This window comes from Equus caballus, chromosome 17 (genome assembly GCF_041296265.1).
Source record: "Equus caballus isolate H_3958 breed thoroughbred chromosome 17, TB-T2T, whole genome shotgun sequence".
NCBI classification, from domain to species: Eukaryota; Metazoa; Chordata; class Mammalia; order Perissodactyla; family Equidae; genus Equus; species Equus caballus.
In genome coordinates, this window is record NC_091700.1 from 2,455,344 (window position 1) to 2,473,714 (window position 18,371).

Below are 18,371 nucleotides of genomic sequence, written 5' to 3' on the forward strand. Positions count from 1 at the left end.
GGGAAGCTAAGAAACAACTCGCTCTGCACAGTGCTCTTACAGCCTACCGGGAGCATCTCTTCCAAAGGCCTGTGAAACGCAGTTTCTTTGCAGGCCTGATCTGGCTGAAGTAGGACTTCTGCTCTGGGTGTGCTACTTTGCCCTAGAGCTGAAAGGCACAACGTGCAGGCTTCTTTCCAAAGGGCGAGTTGGGCCCCACAGCATCTTGCTTCCAGCTCTTTGGGAAGCTAAGAAACAACTCGCTCTGCACAGTGCTCTTACAGCCTACCGGGAACATCTCTTCCAAAGGCCTGTGAAACGCAGTTTCTTTGCAGGCCTGATCTGGCCGAAGTAGGACTTCTGCTCTGGGTGTGCTACTTTGCCCTAGAGCTGAAAGGCACAACGTGCAGGCTTCTTTCCAAAGGGTGTGTTGGGCCCCACAGCATCTTGCTTCCAGCTCTTTGGGAAGCTAAGAAACAACTCGCTCTGCACAGTGCTCTTACAGCCTACCGGGAACATCTCTTCCAAAGGCCTGTGAAACGCAGTTTCTTTGCAGGCCTGATCTGGCTGAAGTAGGACTTCTGCTCTGGGTGTGCTACTTTGGCCTAGAGCTGAAAGGCACAACGTGCAGGCTTCTTTCCAAAGGGCGAGTTGGGCCCCACAGCATCTTGCTTCCAGCTCTTTGGGAAGCTAAGAAACAACTCGCTCTGCACAGTGCTCTTACAGCCTACCGGGAACATCTCTTCCAAAGGCCTGTGAAACGCAGTTTCTTTGCAGGCCTGATCTCGCTGAAGTAGGACTTCTGCTCTGGGTGTGCTACTTTGCCCTAGAGCTGAAAGGCACAACGTTCAGGCTTCTTTCCAAAGGGCGAGTTGGGCCCCACAGCATCTTGCTTCCAGCTCTTTGGGAAGCTAAGAAACAACTCGCTCTGCACAGTGCTCTTACAGCCTACCGGGAACATCTCTTATAAAGGCCAGTGAAACGCAGTTTCTTTGCAGGCCTGATCTGGCTTAAGTAGGACTTCTGCTCTGGGTGTGCTACTTTGCCCTAGAGCTGAAAGGCACAACGTGCAGGCTTCTTTCCAAAGGGCGAGTTGGGCCCCACAGCATCTTGCTTCCAGCTCTTTGGGAAGCTAAGAAACAACTCGCTCTGCACAGTGCTCTTACAGCCTACTGGGAACATCTCTTCCAAAGGCCTGTGAAACGCAGTTTCTTTGCAGGCCTGATCTGGCTGAAGTAGGACTTCTGCTCTGGGTGTGCTACTTTGCCCTAGAGCTGAAAGGCACAACGTGCAGGCTTCTTTCCAAAGGGCGACTTGGGCCCAACAGCATCTTGCTTCCAGCTATTTGGGAAGCTAAGAAACAACTCGCTCTGCACAGTGCTCTTACAGCCTACCGGGAACATCTCTTATAAAGACCAGTGAAACGCAGTTTCTTTGCAGGCCTGATCTGGCTGAAGTAGGACTTCTGCTCTGGGTGTGCTACTTTGCCCTAGAGCTGAAAGGCACAACGTACAGGCTTCTTTCCAAAGGGCGAGTTGGGCCCCACAGCATCTTGCTTCCAGCTCTTTGGGAAGCTAAGAAACAACTCGCTCTGCACAGTACTCTTACATCCTACCGGGAACATCTCTTCCAAAGGCCTGTGAAACGCAGTTTCTTTGCAGGCCTGATCTGGCCGAAGTAGGACTTCTGCTCTGGGTCTGCTACTTTGCCCTAGAGCTGAAAGGCACAACGTGCAGGCTTCTTTCCAAAGGGCGAGTTGGGCCCCACAGCATCTTGCTTCCAGCTCTTTGGGAAGCTAAGAAACAACTCGCTCTGCACAGTGCTCTTACAGCCTAGTGGGAACATCTCTTCCAAAGGCCTGTGAAACGCAGTTTCTTTGCAGGCCTGATCTGGCTGAAGTAGCACTTCTGCTCTGGGTCTGCTACTTTGCCCTAGAGCTGAAAGGCACAACGTGCAGGCTTCTTTCCAAAGGGCGAGTTGGGCCCCACAGCATCTTGCTTCCAGCTCTTTGGGAAGCTAAGAAACAACTCGCTCTGCACAGTGCTCTTACAGCCTACCGGGAACATCTCTTCCAAAGGCCTGTGAAACGCAGTTTCTTTGCAGGCCTGATCTGGCTGAAGTAGCACTTCTGCTCTGGGTGTGCTACTTTGCCCTAGAGCTGAAAGGCACAACGTGCAGGCTTCTTTCCAAAGGGCGAGTTGGGCCCCACAGCATCTTGCTTCCAGCTCTTTGGGAAGCTAAGAAACAACTCGCTCTGCACAGTGCTCTTACAGCCTACCGGGAACATCTCTTCCAAAGGCCTGTGAAACGCAGTTTCTTTGCAGGCCTGATCTGGCTGAAGTAGGACTTCTGCTCTGGGTGTGCTACTTTGCCCTAGAGCTGAAAGGCACAACGTGCAGGCTTCTTTCCAAAGGGCGAGTTGGGCCCCACAGCATCTTGCTTCCAGCTCTTTGGGAAGCTAAGAAACAACTCGCTCTGCACAGTGCTCTTACAGCCTAGTGGGAACATCTCTTCCAAAGGCCTGTGAAACACAGTTTCTTTGCAGGCCTGATCTGGCTGAAGTAGGACTTCTGCTCTGGGTGTGCTACTTTGCCCTAGAGCTGAAAGGCACAACGTGCAGGCTTCCTTCCAAAGGGCGAGTTGGGCCCCACAGCATCTTGCTTCCAGCTCTTTGGGAAGCTAAGAAACAACTCGCTCTGCACAGTGCTCTAACAGCCTACCGGGAACATCTCTTCCAAAGGCCTGTGAAACGCAGTTTCTTTGCAGGCCTGATCTGTCTGAAGTAGGACTTCTGCTCTGGGTGTGCTACTTTGCCCTAGAGCTGAAAGGCACAACGTGCAGGCTTCTTTCCAAAGGGCGAGTTGGGCCCCACAGCATCTTGCTTCCAGCTCTTTGGGAAGCTAAGAAACAACTCGCTCTGCACAGTGCTCTTACAGCCTAGTGGGAACATCTCTTCCAAAGGCCTGTGAAACGCAGTTTCTTTGCAGGCCTAATCTGGCTGACGTAGGACTTCTGCTCTGGGTGTGCTACTTTGCCCTAGAGCTGAAAGGCACAACGTGCAGGCTTCTTTCCAAAGGGAGAGTTGGGCCCCACAGCATCTTGCTTCCAGCTCTTTGGGAAGCTAAGAAACAACTCGCTCTGCACAGTGCTCTTACAGCCTACCGGGAACATGTCTTCCAAAGGCCTGTGAATTGGTGTTTCTTTGCAGGCCTCATCTGGCTGAAGTAGGACTTCTGCTCTGGGTGTGCTGCTTTGTCCTAGTCTGAAAGGCACAACGTGCAGGCTTCTTTCCAAAGGGCGAGTTGGGCCCCACAGCATCTTGCTTCCAGCTCTTTGGCAAGCTAAGAAAGAACTCGCTCTGCACAGTGCTCTTACAGCCTACCGGGAATATCTCTTCCAAAGGCCTGTGAAACGGAGATTCTTTGCAGGCCTGATCTGGCTGAAGTAGGACTTCTGCTCTGGGTGTGCTACTTTGCCCTAGAGCTGAAAGGCACAACGTGCAGGCTTCTTTCCAAAGGGCGAGTTGGGCCCCACAGCATCTTGCTTCCAGCTCTTTGGGAAGCTAAGAAACAACTCGCTCTGCACAGTGCTCTTACAGCCTACCGGGAACATCTCTTCCAAAGGCCAGTGAAACGCAGTTTCTTTGCAGGCCTGATCTGGCCGAAGTAGGACTTCTGCTCTGGGTGTGCTACTTTGCCCTAGAGCTGAAAGGCACAACGTGCAGGCTTCTTTCCAAAGGGCGAGTTGGGCCCCACAGCATCTTGCTTCCAGCTCTTTGGGAAGCTAAGAAACAACTCGCTCTGCACAGTGCTCTTACAGCCTAGTGGGAACATCTCTTCCAAAGGCCTGTGAAACGCAGTTTCTTTGCAGGCCTGATCTGGCTGAAGTAGGACTTCTGCTCTGGGTGTGCTACTTTGCCCTAGAGCTGAAAGGCACAACGTGCAGGCTTCCTTCCAAAGGGCGAGTTGGGCCCCACAGCATCTTTCTTCCAGCTCTTTGGGAAGCTAAGAAACAACTCGCTCTGCACAGTGCTCTAACAGCCTACCGGGAACATCTCTTCCAAAGGCCTGTGAAACGCAGTTTCTTTGCAGGCCTGATCTGGCTGAAGTAGGACTTCTGCTCTGCGTGTGCTACTTTGCCCTAGAGCTGAAAGGCACAACGTGCAGGCTTCTTTCCAAAGGGCGAGTTGGGCCCCACAGCATCTTGCTTCCAGCTCTTTGGGAAGCTAAGAAACAACTCGCTCTGCACAGTGCTCTTACAGCCTACCGGGAACATCTCTTCCAAAGGCCTGTGAAACGTAGTTTCTTTGCAGGCCTAATCTGGCTGACGTAGGACTTCTGCTCTGGGTGTGCTACTTTGCCCTAGAGCTGAAAGGCACAACGTGCAGGCTTCTTTCCAAAGGGAGAGTTGGGCCCCACAGCATCTTGCTTCCAGCTCTTTGGGAAGCTAAGAAACAACTCGCTCTGCACAGTGCTCTTACAGCCTACCGGGAACACGTCTTCCAAAGGCCTGTGAAACGGTGTTTCTTTGCAGGCCTCATCTGGCTGAAGTAGGACTTCTGCTCTGGGTGTGCTGCTTTGTCCTAGTCTGAAAGGCACAACGTGCAGGCTTCTTTCCAAAGGGCGAGTTGGGCCCCACAGCATCTTGCTTCCAGCTCTTTGGCAAGCTAAGAAAGAACTCGCTCTGCACAGTGCTCTTACAGCCTACCGGGAACATCTCTTCCAAAGGCCTGTGAAACGCAGATTCTTTGCAGGCCTGATCTGGCTGAAGTAGGACTTCTGCTCTGGGTGTGCTACTTTGCCCTAGAGCTGAAAGGCACAACATGCAGGCTTCTTTCCAAAGGGCGAGTTGGGCCCCACAGCATCTTGCTTCCAGCTCTTTGGGAAGCTAAGAAACAACTCGCTCTGCACAGTGCTCTTACAGCCTACCGGGAACATCTCTTCCAAAGGCCTGTGAAACGCAGTTTCTTTGCAGGCCTGATCTGGCCGAAGTAGGACTTCTGCTCTGGGTGTGCTACTTTGCCCTAGAGCTGAAAGGCACAACGTGCAGGCTTCTTTCCAAAGGGCGAGTTGGGCCCCACAGCATCTTGCTTCCAGCTCTTTGGGAAGCTAAGAAACAACTCGCTCTGCACAGTGCTCTTACAGCCTAGTGGGAACATCTCTTCCAAAGGCCTGTGAAATGCAGTTTCTTTGCAGGCCTAATCTGGCTGACGTAGGACTTCTGCTCTGGGTGTGCTACTTTGCCCTAGAGCTGAAAGGCACAACGTGCAGGCTTCTTTCCAAAGGGAGAGTTGGGCCCCACAGCATCTTGCTTCCAGCTCTTTGGGAAGCTAAGAAACAACTCGCTCTGCACAGTGCTCTTACAGCCTACCGGGAACATGTCTTCCAAAGGCCTGTGAAACGGTGTTTCTTTGCAGGCCTCATCTGGCTGAAGTAGGACTTCTGCTCTGGGTGTGCTGCTTTGTCCTAGTCTGAAAGGCACAACGTGCAGGCTTCTTTCCAAAGGGCGAGTTGGGCCCCACAGTATCTTGCTTCCAGCTCTTTGGCAAGCTAAGAAAGAACTCGCTCTGCACAGTGCTCTTACAGCCTACCGGGAACATCTCTTCCAAAGGCCTGTGAAACGCAGATTCTTTCCAGGCCTGATCTGGCTGAAGTAGGACTTCTGCTCTGGGTGTGCTACTTTGCCCTAGAGCTGAAAGGCACAACGTGCAGGCTTCTTTCCAAAGGGCGAGTTGGGCCCCACAGCATCTTGCTTCCAGCTCTTTGGGAAGCTAAGAAACAACTCGCTCTGCACAGTGCTCTTACAGCCTACCGGGAACATCTCTTCCAAAGGCCTGTGAAACGCAGTTTCTTTGCAGGCCTGATCTGGACGAAGTAGGACTTCTGCTCTGGGTGTGCTACTTTGCCCTAGAGCTGAAAGGCACAACGTGCAGGCTTCTTTCCAAAGGGCGAGTTTTGCCCCACGGCATCTTGCTTCCAGCTCTTTGGGAAGCTAAGAAACAACTCGCTCTGCACAGTGCTCTTACAGCCTAGTGGGACCATCCATTCTAAAGGCCTGTGAAACGCAGTTTCTTTGCAGGCCTGATCTGGCTGAAGTAGGACTTCTGCTCTGGGTGTGCTACTTTGCCCTAGAGCTGAAAGGCACAACGTGCAGGCTTCTTTCCAAAGGGCGAGTTGGGCCCCACAGCATCTTGCTTCCAGCTCTTTGGGAAGCTAAGAAACAACTCGCTCTGCACAGTGCTCTTACAGCCTACCGGGAACATCTCTTCCAAAGGCCTGTGAAACGCAGTTTCTTTGCAGGCCTGATCTGGCCGAAGTAGGACTTCTGCTCTGGGTGTGCTACTTTGCCCTAGAGCTGAAAGGCACAACGTGCAGGCTTCTTTCCAAAGGGCGAGTTGGGCCCCACAGCATCTTGCTTCCAGCTCTTTGGGAAGCTAAGAAACAACTCGCTCTGCACAGTGCTCTTACAGCCTACCGGGAACATCTCTTCCAAAGGCCAGTGAAGCGCAGTTTCTTTGCAGGCCTGATCTGGCTGAAGTAGGACTTCTGCTCTGGGTGTGCTACTTTGCCCTAGAGCTGAAAGGCACAACGTGCAGGCTTCTTTCCAAAGGGCGAGTTGGGCCCCACAGCATCTTGCTTCCAGCTCTTTGGGAAGCTAAGAAACAACTTGCTCTGCACAGTGCTCTTACAGCCTAGTGGGACCATCCATTCTAAAGGCCTGTGAAACGCAGTTTCTTTGCAGGCCTGATCTGGCTGAAGTAGGACTTCTGCTCTGGGTGTGCTACTTTGCCCTAGAGCTGAAAGGCACAACGTGCAGGCTTCTTTCCAAAGGGCGAGTTGGGCCCCACAGCATCTTGCTTCCAGCTCTTTGGGAAGCTAAGAAACCACTCGCTCTGCACAGTGCTCTTACAGCCTACCGGGAACATCTCTTCCAAAGGCCTGTGAAACGCAGTTTCTTTGCAGGCCTGATCTGGCTGAAGTAGGACTTCTGCTCTGGGTGTGCTACTTCGCCCTAGAGCTGAAAGGCACAACGTGCAGGCTTCTTTCCAAGGGCGAGTTGGGCCCCACCGCATCTTGGTTCCAGCTCTTTGGGAAGCTAAGAAACAACTCGCTCTGCACAGTGCTCTTACAGCCTACCGGGAACATCTCTTCCAAAGGCCTGTGAAACGCAGTTTCTTTGCAGGCCTGATCTGGCTGAAGTGGGATTTCTGCTCTGGGTGTGCTACTTTGCCCTAGAGCTGAAAGGCACAACGTGCAGGCTTCTTTCCAAAGGGCGAGTTGGGCCCCACAGCATCTTGCTTCCAGCTCTTTGGGAAGCTAAGAAACAACTCGCTCTGCACAGTGCTCTTACAGCCTACCGGGAACATCTCTTCCAAAGGCCTGTGAAACGCAGTTTCTTTGCAGGCCTGATCTGGCCGAAGTAGGACTTCTGCTCTGGGTGTGCTACTTTGCCCTAGAGCTGAAAGGCACAACGTGCAGGCTTCTTTCCAAAGGGCGTGTTGGGCCCCACAGCATCTTGCTTCCAGCTCTTTGGGAAGCTAAGAAACAACTCGCTCTGCACAGTGCTCTTACAGCCTACCGGGAACATCTCTTCCAAAGGCCTGTGAAACGCAGTTTCTTTGCAGGCCTGATCTGGCTGAAGTAGGACTTCTGCTCTGGGTGTGCTACTTTGGCCTAGAGCTGAAAGGCACAACGTGCAGGCTTCTTTCCAAAGGGCGAGTTGGGCCCCACAGCATCTTGCTTCCAGCTCTTTGGGAAGCTAAGAAACAACTCGCTCTGCACAGTGCTCTTACAGCCTACCGGGAACATCTCTTCCAAAGGCCTGTGAAACGCAGTTTCTTTGCAGGCCTGATCTCGCTGAAGTAGGACTTCTGCTCTGGGTGTGCTACTTTGCCCTAGAGCTGAAAGGCACAACGTTCAGGCTTCTTTCCAAAGGGCGAGTTGGGCCCCACAGCATCTTGCTTCCAGCTCATTGGGAAGCTAAGAAACAACTCGCTCTGCACAGTGCTCTTACAGCCTACCGGGAACATCTCTTATAAAGGCCAGTGAAACGCAGTTTCTTTGCAGGCCTGATCTGGCTTAAGTAGGACTTCTGCTCTGGGTGTGCTACTTTGCCCTAGAGCTGAAAGGCACAACGTGCAGGCTTCTTTCCAAAGGGCGAGTTGGGCCCCACAGCATCTTGCTTCCAGCTCTTTGGGAAGCTAAGAAACAACTCGCTCTGCACAGTGCTCTTACAGCCTACTGGGAACATCTCTTCCAAAGGCCTGTGAAACGCAGTTTCTTTGCAGGCCTGATCTGGCTGAAGTAGGACTTCTGCTCTGGGTGTGCTACTTTGCCCTAGAGCTGAAAGGCACAACGTGCAGGCTTCTTTCCAAAGGGCGACTTGGGCCCAACAGCATCTTGCTTCCAGCTATTTGGGAAGCTAAGAAACAACTCGCTCTGCACAGTGCTCTTACAGCCTACCGGGAACATCTCTTATAAAGACCAGTGAAACGCAGTTTCTTTGCAGGCCTGATCTGGCTGAAGTAGGACTTCTGCTCTGGGTGTGCTACTTTGCCCTAGAGCTGAAAGGCACAACGTACAGGCTTCTTTCCAAAGGGCGAGTTGGGCCCCACAGCATCTTGCTTCCAGCTCTTTGGGAAGCTAAGAAACAACTCGCTCTGCACAGTACTCTTACATCCTACCGGGAACATCTCTTCCAAAGGCCTGTGAAACGCAGTTTCTTTGCAGGCCTGATCTGGCCGAAGTAGGACTTCTGCTCTGGGTCTGCTACTTTGCCCTAGAGCTGAAAGGCACAACGTGCAGGCTTCTTTCCAAAGGGCGAGTTGGGCCCCACAGCATCTTGCTTCCAGCTCTTTGGGAAGCTAAGAAACAACTCGCTCTGCACAGTGCTCTTACAGCCTAGTGGGAACATCTCTTCCAAAGGCCTGTGAAACGCAGTTTCTTTGCAGGCCTGATCTGGCTGAAGTAGGACTTCTGCTCTGGGTGTGCTACTTTGCCCTAGAGCTGAAAGGCACAACGTGCAGGCTTCTTTCCAAAGGGCGAGTTGGGCCCCACAGCATCTTGCTTCCAGCTCTTTGGGAAGCTAAGAAACAACTCGCTCTGCACAGTGCTCTTACAGCCTACCGGGAACATCTCTTCCAAAGGCCTGTGAAACGGTGTTTCTTTGCAGGCCTGATCTGGCTGAAGTAGCACTTCTGCTCTGGGTGTGCTACTTTGCCCTAGAGCTGAAAGGCACAACGTGCAGGCTTCTTTCCAAAGGGCGAGTTGGGCCCCACAGCATCTTGCTTCCAGCTCTTTGGGAAGCTAAGAAACAACTCGCTCTGCACAGTGCTCTTACAGCCTACCGGGAACATCTCTTCCAAAGGCCTGTGAAACGCAGTTTCTTTGCAGGCCTGATCTGGCTGAAGTAGGACTTCTGCTCTGGGTGTGCTACTTTGCCCTAGAGCTGAAAGGCACAACGTGCAGGCTTCTTTCCAAAGGGCGAGTTGGGCCCCACAGCATCTTGCTTCCAGCTCTTTGGGAAGCTAAGAAACAACTCGCTCTGCACAGTGCTCTAACAGCCTACCGGGAACATCTCTTCCAAAGGCCTGTGAAACGCAGTTTCTTTGCAGGCCTGATCTGGCTGAAGTAGGACTTCTGCTCTGGGTGTGCTACTTTGCCCTAGAGCTGAAAGGCACAACGTGCAGGCTTCTTTCCAAAGGGCGAGTTGGGCCCCACAGCATCTTGCTTCCAGCTCTTTGGGAAGCTAAGAAACCACTCGCTCTGCACAGTGCTCTTACAGCCTACCGGGAACATCTCTTCCAAAGGCCTGTGAAACGCAGTTTCTTTGCAGGCCTGATCTGGCTGAAGTAGGACTTCTGCTCTGGGTGTGCTACTTTGCCCTAGAGCTGAAAGGCACAACGTGCAGGCTTCTTTCCAAAGGGCGACTTGGGCCCCACAGCATCTTGCTTCCAGCTATTTGGGAAGCTAAGAAACAACTCGCTCTGCACAGTGCTCTTACAGCCTACCGGGAACATCTCTTATAAAGACCAGTGAAACGCAGTTTCTTTGCAGGCCTGATCTGGCTGAAGTAGGACTTCTGCTCTGGGTGTGCTACTTTGCCCTAGAGCTGAAAGGCACAACGTACAGGCTTCTTTCCAAAGGGCGAGTTGGGCCCCACAGCATCTTGCTTCCAGCTCTTTGGGAAGCTAAGAAACAACTCGCTCTGCACAGTACTCTTACATCCTACCGGGAACATCTCTTCCAAAGGCCTGTGAAACGCAGTTTCTTTGCAGGCCTGATCTGGCCGAAGTAGGACTTCTGCTCTGGGTCTGCTACTTTGCCCTAGAGCTGAAAGGCACAACGTGCAGGCTTCTTTCCAAAGGGCGAGTTGGGCCCCACAGCATCTTGCTTCCAGCTCTTTGGGAAGCTAAGAAACAACTCGCTCTGCACAGTGCTCTTACAGCCTAGTGGGAACATCTCTTCCAAAGGCCTGTGAAACGCAGTTTCTTTGCAGGCCTGATCTGGCTGAAGTAGGACTTCTGCTCTGGGTGTGCTACTTTGCCCTAGAGCTGAAAGGCACAACGTGCAGGCTTCTTTCCAAAGGGCGAGTTGGGCCCCACAGCATCTTGCTTCCAGCTCTTTGGGAAGCTAAGAAACAACTCGCTCTGCACAGTGCTCTTACAGCCTACCGGGAACATCTCTTCCAAAGGCCTGTGAAACGCAGTTTCTTTGCAGGCCTGATCTGGCTGAAGTAGCACTTCTGCTCTGGGTGTGCTACTTTGCCCTAGAGCTGAAAGGCACAACGTGCAGGCTTCTTTCCAAAGGGCGAGTTGGGCCCCACAGCATCTTGCTTCCAGCTCTTTGGGAAGCTAAGAAACAACTCGCTCTGCACAGTGCTCTTACAGCCTACCGGAAACATCTCTTCCAAAGGCCTGTGAAACGCAGTTTCTTTGCAGGCCTGATCTGGCTGAAGTAGGACTTCTGCTCTGGGTGTGCTACTTTGCCCTAGAGCTGAAAGGCACAACGTGCAGGCTTCTTTCCAAAGGGCGAGTTGGGCCCCACAGCATCTTGCTTCCAGCTCTTTGGGAAGCTAAGAAACAACTCGCTCTGCACAGTGCTCTTACAGCCTACCGGGAACATCTCTTCCAAAGGCCTGTGAAACGCAGTTTCTTTGCAGGCCTGATCTGGCGGAAGTAGGACTTCTGCTCTGGGTGTGCTACTTTGCCCTAGAGCTGAAAGGCACAACGTGCAGGCTTCTTTCCAAAGGGCGAGTTGGGCCCCACAGCATCTTGCTTCCAGCTCTTTGGGAAGCTAAGAAACAACTCGCTCTGCACAGTGCTCTTACAGCCTAGTGGGAACATCTCCTCCAAAGGCCTGTGAAACGCAGTGTCTTTGCAGGCCTGATCTGGCTGAAGTAGGACTTCTGCTCTGGGTGTGCTACTTTGCCCTAGAGCTGAAAGGCACAACGTGCAGGCTTCTTTCCAAAGGGCGAGTTGGGCCCCACAGCATCTTGCTTCCAGCTCTTTGGGAAGCTAAGAAACAACTCGCTCTGCACAGTGCTCTTACAGCCTAGTGGGAACATCTCTTCCAAAGGCCTGTGAAACGCAGTTTCTTTGCAGGCCTGATCTGGCTGAAGTAGGACTTCTGATCTGGGTGTGCTACTTTGCCCTAGAGCTGAAAGGCACAACGTGCAGGCTTCTTTCCAAAGGGCGAGTTGGGCCCCACAGCATCTTGCTTCCAGCTCTTTGGGAAGCTAAGAAACAACTCGCTCTGCACAGTGCTCTTACAGCCTACCGGGAACATCTCTTCCAAAGGCCTGTGAAACGCAGTTTCTTTGCAGGCCTGATCTGGCTGAAGTAGCACTTCTGCTCTGGGTGTGCTACTTTGCCCTAGAGCTGAAAGGCACAACGTGCAGGCTTCTTTCCAAAGGGCGAGTTGGGCCCCACAGCATCTTGCTTCCAGCTCTTTGGGAAGCTAAGAAACAACTCGCTCTGCACAGTGCTCTTACAGCCTACCGGGAACATCTCTTCCAAAGGCCTGTGAAACGCAGTTTCTTTGCAGGCCTGATCTGGCTGAAGTAGGACTTCTGCTCTGGGTGTGCTACTTTGCCCTAGAGCTGAAAGGCACAACGTGCAGGCTTCTTTCCAAAGGGCGAGTTGGGCCCCACAGCATCTTGCTTCCAGCTCTTTGGGAAGCTAAGAAACAACTCGCTCTGAACAGTGCTCTTACAGCCTACCGGGAACATCTCTTCCAAAGGCCTGTGAAGCGCAGTTTCTTTGCAGGCCTGATCTGGCTGAAGTAGCACTTCTGCTCTGGGTGTGCTACTTTGCCCTAGAGCTGAAAGGCACAACGTGCAGGCTTCTTTCCAAAGGGCGAGTTGGGCCCCACAGCATCTTGCTTCCAGCTCTTTGGGAAGCTAAGAAACAACTCGCTCTGCACAGTGCTCTTACAGCCTAGTGGGAACATCTCTTCCAAAGGCCTGTGAAACGCAGTTTCTTTGCAGGCCTGATCTGGCTGAAGTAGGACTTCTGCTCTGGGTGTGCTACTTTGCCCTAGAGCTGAAAGGCACAACGTGCAGGCTTCTTTCCAAAGGGCGAGTTGGGCCCCACAGCATCTTGCTTCCAGCTCTTTGGGAAGCTAAGAATCAACTCGCTCTGCACAGTGCTCTTACAGCCTACCGGGAAAATCTCTTCCAAAGGCCTGTGAAACGCAGTTTCTTTGCAGGCCTGATCTGGCTGAAGTAGGACTTCTGCTCTGGGTGTGCTACTTTGCCCTAGAGCTGAAAGGCACAACGTGCAGGCTTCTTTGCAAAGGGCGAGTTGGGCCCCACAGCATCTTGCTTCCAGCTCTTTGGGAAGCTAAGAATCAACTCGCTCTGCACAGTGCTCTTACAGCCTACCGGGAAAATCTCTTCCAAAGGCCTGTGAAACGCAGTTTCTTTGCAGGCCTGATCTGGCTGAAGTAGGACTTCTGCTCTGGGTGTGCTAATTTGCCCTAGAGCTGAAAGGCACAACGTGCAGGCTTCTTTCCAAAGGGCGAGTTCGGCCCCACGGCATCTTGCTTCCAGCTCTTTGGGAAGCTAAGAAACAACTCGCTCTGCACAGTGCTCTTACAGCCTACCGGGAACATCTCTTCCAAAGGCCTGTGAAACGCAGTTTCTTTGCAGGCCTGATCTGGCTGTAGTAGGACTTCTGCTCTGGGTGTGCTACTTTGCCCTAGAGCTGAAAGGCACAACGTGCAGGCTTCTTTCCAAAGGGCGAGTTGGGCCCCACAGCATCTTGCTTCCAGCTCTTTGGGAAGCTAAGAAACAACTCGCTCTGCACAGTGCTCTTACAGCCTAGTGGGAACATCTCCTCCAAAGGCCTGTGAAACGCAGTTTCTTTGCAGGCCTGATCTGGCTGAAGTAGGACTTCTGCTCTGGGTGTGCTACTTTGCCCTAGAGCTGAAAGGCACAACGTGCAGGCTTCTTTCCAAAGGGCGAGTTGGGCCCCACAGCATCTTGCTTCCAGCTCTTTGGGAAGCTAAGAAACAACTCGCTATGCACAGTGCTCTTACAGCCTAGTGGGAACATCTCTTCCAAAGGCCTGTGAAACGCAGTTTCTTTGCAGGCCTGATCTGGCTGAAGTAGGACTTCTGCTCTGGGTGTGCTACTTTGCCCTAGAGCTGAAAGGCACAACGTGCAGGCTTCTTTCCAAAGGGCGAGTTGGGCCCCACAGCATCTTGCTTCCAGCTCTTTGGGAAGCTAAGAAACAACTCGCTCTGCACAGTGCTCTTACAGCCTAGTGGGAACATCTCCTCCAAAGGCCTGTGAAACGCAGTGTCTTTGCAGGCCTGATCTGGCTGAAGTAGGACTTCTGCTCTGGGTGTGCTACTTTGCCCTAGAGCTGAAAGGCACAACGTGCAGGCTTCTTTCCAAAGGGCGAGTTGGGCCCCACAGCATCTTGCTTCCAGCACTTTGGGAAGCTAAGAAACAACTCGCTCTGCACAGTGCTCTTACAGCCTACCGGGAACATCTCTTCGAAAGGCCTGTGAAACGCAGTTTCTTTGCAGGCCTGATCTGGCTGAAGTAGGACTTCTGCTCTGGGTGTGCTACTTTGCCCTAGAGCTGAAAGGCACAACGTGCAGGCTTCTTTCCAAAGGGCGAGTTGGGCCCCACAGCATCTTGCTTCCAGCTCTTTGGGAAGCTAAGAAACAACTCGCTCTGTACAGTGCTCTTACAGCCTACCGGGAACATCTCTTCCAAAGGCCTGTGAAACGCAGTTTCTTTGCAGGCCTGATCTGGCTGAAGTAGGACTTCTGCTCTGGGTGTGCTACTTTGCCCTAGAGCTGAAAGGCACAACGTGCAGGCTTCTATCCAAAGGGCGAGTTGGGCCCCACAGCATCTTGCTTCCAGCTCTTTGGGAAGCTAAGAAACAACTCGCTCTGCACAGTGCTCTTACAGCCTAGTGGGAACATCTCTTCCAAAGGCCTGTGAAACGCAGTTTCTTTGCAGGCCTGATCTGGCTGAAGTAGCACTTCTGCTCTGGGTGTGCTACTTTGCCCTAGAGCTGAAAGGCACAACGTGCAGGCTTCTTTCCAAAGGGCGAGTTGGGCCCCACAGCATCTTGCTTCCAGCTCTTTGGGAAGCTAAGAAACAACTCGCTCTGCACAGTGCTCTTACAGCCTACCGGGAACATCTCTTCCAAAGGCCTGTGAAACGCAGTTTCTTTGCAGGCCTGATCTGGCTGAAGTAGGACTTCTGCTCTGGGTGTGCTACTTTGCCCTAGAGCTGAAAGGCACAACGTGCAGGCTTCTTTCCAAAGGGCGAGTTGGGCCCCACAGCATCTTGCTTCCAGCTCTTTGGGAAGCTAAGAAACCACTCGCTCTGCACAGTGCTCTTACAGCCTACCGGGAACATCTCTTCCAAAGGCCTGTGAAACGCAGTTTCTTTGCAGGCCTGATCTGGCTGAAGTAGGACTTCTGCTCTGGGTGTGCTACTTTGCCCTAGAGCTGAAAGGCACAACGTGCAGGCTTCTTTCCAAAGGGCGAGTTGGGCCCCACAGCATCTTGCTTCCAGCTCTTTGGGAAGCTAAGAAACAACTCGCTCTGCACAGTGCTCTTACAGCCTACCGGGAACATCTCTTCCAAAGGCCTGTGAAACGCAGTTTCTTTGCAGGCCTGATCTGGCTGAAGTAGGACTTCTGCTCTGGGTGTGCTACTTTGCCCTAGAGCTGAAAGGCACAACGTGCAGGCTTCTTTCCAAAGGGCGAGTTGGGCCCCACAGCATCTTGCTTCCAGCTCTTTGGGAAGCTAAGAAACAACTCGCTCTGCACAGTGCTCTTACAGCCTACCGGGAACATCTCTTCCAAAGGCCTGTGAAACGCAGTTTCTTTGCAGGCCTGATCTGGCTGAAGTAGCACTTCTGCTCTGGGTGTGCTACTTTGCCCTAGAGCTGAAAGGCACAACGTGCAGGCTTCTTTCCAAAGGGCGAGTTGGGCCCCACAGCATCTTGCTTCCAGCTCTTTGGGAAGCTAAGAAACAACTCGCTCTGCACAGTGCTCTTACAGCCTACCGGGAACATCTCTTCCAAAGGCCTGTGAAACGCAGTTTCTTTGCAGGCCTGATCTGGCTGAAGTAGGACTTCTGCTCTGGGTGTGCTACTTTGCCCTAGAGCTGAAAGGCACAACGTGCAGGCTTCTTTCCAAAGGGCGAGTTGGGCCCCACAGCATCTTGCTTCCAGCTCTTTGGGAAGCTAAGAAACAACTCGCTCTGCACAGTGCTCTTACAGCCTAGTGGGAACATCTCCTCCAAAGGCCTGTGAAACGCAGTGTCTTTGCAGGCCTGATCTGGCTGAAGTAGGACTTCTGCTCTGGGTGTGCTACTTTGCCCTAGAGCTGAAAGGCACAACGTGCAGGCTTCTTTCCAAAGGGCGAGTTGGGCCCCACAGCATCTTGCTTCCAGCTCTTTGGGAAGCTAAGAAACAACTCGCTATGCACAGTGCTCTTACAGCCTAGTGGGAACATCTCTTCCAAAGGCCTGTGAAACGCAGTTTCTTTGCAGGCCTGATCTGGCTGAAGTAGGACTTCTGCTCTGGGTGTGCTACTTTGCCCTAGAGCTGAAAGGCACAACGTGCAGGCTTCTTTCCAAAGGGCGAGTTGGGCCCCACAGCATCTTGCTTCCAGCTCTTTGGGAAGCTAAGAAACAACTCGCTCTGCACAGTGCTCTTACAGCCTAGTGGGAACATCTCCTCCAAAGGCCTGTGAAACGCAGTGTCTTTGCAGGCCTGATCTGGCTGAAGTAGGACTTCTGCTCTGGGTGTGCTACTTTGCCCTAGAGCTGAAAGGCACAACGTGCAGGCTTCTTTCCAAAGGGCGAGTTGGGCCCCACAGCATCTTGCTTCCAGCACTTTGGGAAGCTAAGAAACAACTCGCTCTGCACAGTGCTCTTACAGCCTACCGGGAACATCTCTTCCAAAGGCCTGTGAAACGCAGTTTCTTTGCAGGCCTGATCTGGCTGAAGTAGGACTTCTGCTCTGGGTGTGCTACTTTGCCCTAGAGCTGAAAGGCACAACGTGCAGGCTTCTTTCCAAAGGGCGAGTTGGGCCCCACAGCATCTTGCTTCCAGCTCTTTGGGAAGCTAAGAAACAACTCGCTCTGGACAGTGCTCTTACAGCCTACCGGGAACATATCTTCCAAAGGCCTGTGAAACGCAGTTTCTTTGCAGGCCTGATCTGGCTGAAGTAGGACTTCTGCTCTGGGTGTGCTACTTTGCCCTAGAGCTGAAAGGCACAACGTGCAGGCTTCTATCCAAAGGGCGAGTTGGGCCCCACAGCATCTTGCTTCCAGCTCTTTGGGAAGCTAAGAAACAACTCGCTCTGCACAGTGCTCTTACAGCCTAGTGGGAACATCTCTTCCAAAGGCCTGTGAAACGCAGTTTCTTTGCAGGCCTGATCTGGCTGAAGTAGCACTTCTGCTCTGGGTCTGCTACTTTGCCCTAGAGCTGAAAGGCACAACGTGCAGGCTTCTTTCCAAAGGGCGAGTTGGGCCCCACAGCATCTTGCTTCCAGCTCTTTGGGAAGCTAAGAAACAACTCGCTCTGCACAGTGCTCTTACAGCCTACCGGGAACATCTCTTCCAAAGGCCTGTGAAACGCAGTTTCTTTGCAGGCCTGATCTGGCTGAAGTAGGACTTCTGCTCTGGGTGTGCTACTTTGCCCTAGAGCTGAAAGGCACAACGTGCAGGCTTCTTTCCAAAGGGCGAGTTGGGCCCCACAGCATCTTGCTTCCAGCTCTTTGGGAAGCTAAGAAACAACTCGCTCTGCACAGTGCTCTTACAGCCTACCGGGAACATCTCTTCCAAAGGCCTGTGAAACGCAGTTTCTTTGCAGGCCTGATCTGGCTGAAGTAGGACTTCTGCTCTGGGTGTGCTACTTTGCCCTAGAGCTGAAAGGCACAACGTGCAGGCTTCTTTCCAAAGGGCGAGTTGGGCCCCACAGCATCTTGCTTCCAGCTCTTTGGGAAGCTAAGAAACAACTCGCTCTGCACAGTGCTCTTACAGCCTACCGGGAACATCTCTTCCAAAGGCCTGTGAAACGCAGTTTCTTTGCAGGCCTGATCTGGCTGAAGTAGGACTTCTGCTCTGGGTGTGCTACTTTGCCCTAGAGCTGAAAGGCACAACGTGCAGGCTTCTTTCCAAAGGGCGAGTTGGGCCCCACAGCATCTTGCTTCCAGCTCTTTGGGAAGCTAAGAAACAACTCGCTCTGCACAGTGCTCTTACAGCCTACCGGGAACATCTCTTCCAAAGGCCTGTGAAACGCAGTTTCTTTGCAGGCCTGATCTGGCTGAAGTAGCACTTCTGCTCTGGGTGTGCTACTTTGCCCTAGAGCTGAAAGGCACAACGTGCAGGCTTCTTTCCAAAGGGCGAGTTGGGCCCCACAGCATCTTGCTTCCAGCTCTTTGGAAAGCTAAGAAACAACTCGCTCTGCACAGTGCTCTTACAGCCTACCGGGAACATCTCTTCCAAAGGCCTGTGAAACGCAGTTTCTTTGCAGGCCTGATCTGGCTGAAGTAGGACTTCTGCTCTGGGTGTGCTACTTTGCCCTAGAGCTGAAAGGCACAACGTGCAGGCTTCTTTCCAAAGGGCGAGTTGGGCCCCACAGCATCTTGCTTCCAGCTCTTTGGGAAGCTAAGAAACAACTCGCTCTGCACAGTGCTCTTACAGCCTACCGGGAACATCTCTCCCAAAGGCCTGTGAAACGCAGTTTCTTTGCAGGCCTGATCTGGCTGAAGTAGGACGTCTGCTCTGGGTGTGCTGCTTTGCCCTAGAGCTGAAAAGGCACAACGTGCAGGCTTCTTTCCAAAGGGCGAGTTGGGCCCCACAGCATCTTGCTTCCAGCTCTTTGGGAAGCTAAGAAACAACTCGCTCTGCACAG